Raw genomic sequence first — 2500 nt, 5'->3', positions numbered from 1 at the left:
GCCCCCTTCACAACACCCGCGCACGCTCAGGCCCCACGCAACACCCCGCGCCCCTCACACGCAACCCTCTCCAACACCCCCCGCGCACGGCGCCCTCCGACAACACACACAAGCACCCTGCTCGCGCAACACTGCCCCCCTCCACAACACCTCCCGCCTCCGACAACACCCCTTGCACACAGCCTGACGCACCGCACCCCCCGCAAAACGACCACCCCGCCACAGCCAAACGCAAAAGCCTACAGCACCCGGTATTCCGGGCGGTCTCCCATCCAAGTACTAACCGGGCCCGACCCTGCTTAGCTTCCGAGATCAGACGAGATCGGGCGTTCTCAGGGTGGTATGGCCGTAGGCAACACCCCCACCCACAGCCGCCCCCTTCACAACACCCCGCGCGCGCTCACGCCCCCACGCAACACCCCGCGCCCCTCACACACACCCTCTCCCAACACCCCCCGCGCACGGCGCCCTCCGACAACACACGCAAGCACCCTGCTCGCGCAACACTGCCCCCCTCCACAACACCTCCCGCCTCCGACAACACCCCCCGCACACAGCCTGACGCACCGCACCCCGCAAAACGACCACCCCGCCACAGCCAAACGCAAAAGCCTACAGCACCCGGTATTCCCAGGCGGTCTCCCATCCAAGTACTAACCGGGCCCGACCCTGCTTAGCTTCCGAGATCAGACGAGATCGGGCGTTCTCAGGGTGGTATGGCCGTAGGCAACACCCCCACCCACAGCCGCCCCCTTCACAACACCCCGCGCGCCGCTCACACCCCACGCAACACCCCGCGCCCCTCACACGCACCCTCTCCCAACACCCCCCGCGCACGGCGCCCTCCGACAACACACGCAAGCACCCTGCTCGCGCAACACTGCCCCCTCCACAACACCTCCCGCCTCCGACCAACACCCCCCGCACACAGCCTGACGCACCGCACCCCCGCAAACGACCACCCCGCCACAGCCAAACGCAAAAGCCTACAGCACCCGGTATTCCCAGGGCGGTCTCCCATCCAAGTACTAACCGGGCCCGACCCTGCTTAGCTTCCGAGATCAGACGAGATCGGGCGTTCTCAGGGTGGTATGGCCGTAGGCAACACCCCCACCCACAGCCGCCCCCTTCACAACACCCGCGCGCGCTCACGCCCCCACGCAACACCCCGCGCCCCTCACACGCACCCTCTCCCAACACCCCCCGCGCACGGCGCCCTCCGACAACACACGCAAGCACCCTGCTCGCGCAACACTGCCCCCCTCCACAACACCTCCCGCCTCCGACAACACCCCCCGCACACAGCCTGACGCAACCGCACCCCCCGCAAAACGACCACCCCGCCACAGCCAAACGCAAAAGCCTACAGCACCCGGTATTCCCAGGCGGTCTCCCATCCAAGTACTAACCGGGCCCGACCCTGCTTAGCTTCCGAGATCAGACGAGATCGGGCGTTCTCAGGGTGGTATGGCCGTAGGCAACACCCCCACCCACAGCCGCCCCCTTCACAACACCCCGCGCGCGCTCACACCCCACGCAACACCCCGCGCCCCTCACACGCACCCTCTCCCAACACCCCCCGCGCACGGCGCCCTCCGACAACACACGCAAGCACCCTGCTCGCGCAACACTGCCCCCCTCCACAACACCTCCGCCTCCGACAACACCCCCCGCACACAGCCTGACGCACCGCACCCCCCGCAAAACGACCACCCCGCCACAGCCAAACGCAAAAGCCTACAGCACCCGGTATTCCCAGGCGGTCTCCCATCCAAGTACTAACCAGGCCCGACCCTGCTTAGCAGCCGAGATCAGACGAGATCGGGCGTTCTCAGGGTGGTATGGCCGTAGGCAACACCCCACCCACAGCCGCCCCCTTCACAACACCCCGCGCATGCTCACGCCCCACGCAACACCCCGCGCCCCTCACACGCACCCTCTCCCAACACCCCCCGCGCACGGCGCCCTCCGACAACACACGCAAGCACCCTGCTCGCGCAACACTGCCCCCCTCCACAACACCTCCCGCCTCCGACAACACCCCCGCACACAGCCTGACGCACCGCACCCCCGCAAAACGACCACCCCGCCACAGCCAAACGCAAAAGCCTACAGCACCCGGTATTCCCAGGCGGTCTCCCATCCAAGTACTAACCGGGCCCGACCCTGCTTAGCTTCCGAGATCAGACGAGATCGGGCGTTCTCAGGGTGGTATGGCCGTAGGCAACACCCCCACCCACAGCCGCCCCCTTCACAACACCCGCGCATGCTCACGCCCCACGCAACACCCCGCGCCCCTCACACGCACCCTCTCCCAACACCCCCCGCGCACGGCGCCCTCCGACAACACACGCAAGCACCCTGCTCGCGCAACACTGCCCCCTCCACAACACCTCCCGCCTCCGACAACACCCCCTGCACACAGCCTGACGCACCGCACCCCCGCAAAACGACCACCCCGCCACAGCCAAACGCAAAGCCTACAGCACCCGGTATTCCA

The 2500-nt window shown here is 67.4% G+C and overlaps 6 non-coding genes across 6 annotated transcripts; all 6 read right to left on the bottom strand.

Moving 5' to 3' along the window:
• Window positions 1-236: 236 nt before the first annotated feature.
• On the bottom strand, window positions 237-354 carry LOC136992766 (5S ribosomal RNA). Its single transcript, XR_010885202.1, has one exon. It is a non-coding gene; the product is annotated as a 5S ribosomal RNA (ribosomal RNA).
• A 255-nt stretch (window positions 355-609) lies between these two features.
• On the bottom strand, window positions 610-728 carry LOC136992830 (5S ribosomal RNA). The gene has a single exon (XR_010885260.1). It is a non-coding gene; the product is annotated as a 5S ribosomal RNA (ribosomal RNA).
• Window positions 729-983: 255 nt separating this feature from the next.
• Window positions 984-1103, bottom strand: LOC136992750 (5S ribosomal RNA). Its single transcript, XR_010885186.1, has one exon. It is a non-coding gene; the product is annotated as a 5S ribosomal RNA (ribosomal RNA).
• A 257-nt stretch (window positions 1104-1360) lies between these two features.
• Window positions 1361-1479, bottom strand: LOC136992829 (5S ribosomal RNA). Its single transcript, XR_010885259.1, has one exon. It is a non-coding gene; the product is annotated as a 5S ribosomal RNA (ribosomal RNA).
• A 255-nt stretch (window positions 1480-1734) lies between these two features.
• LOC136992730 (5S ribosomal RNA) lies at window positions 1735-1853 on the bottom strand. Its single transcript, XR_010885166.1, has one exon. It is a non-coding gene; the product is annotated as a 5S ribosomal RNA (ribosomal RNA).
• A 253-nt stretch (window positions 1854-2106) lies between these two features.
• On the bottom strand, window positions 2107-2225 carry LOC136992828 (5S ribosomal RNA). Its single transcript, XR_010885258.1, has one exon. It is a non-coding gene; the product is annotated as a 5S ribosomal RNA (ribosomal RNA).
• Window positions 2226-2500: the final 275 nt, after the last annotated feature.

The sequence above is a fragment of the Apteryx mantelli genome, chromosome 9 (genome assembly GCF_036417845.1).
Source record: "Apteryx mantelli isolate bAptMan1 chromosome 9, bAptMan1.hap1, whole genome shotgun sequence".
NCBI lineage: Eukaryota > Metazoa > Chordata > Aves > Apterygiformes > Apterygidae > Apteryx > Apteryx mantelli.
This window is presented reverse-complemented; position numbering and strand designations above follow the sequence as displayed.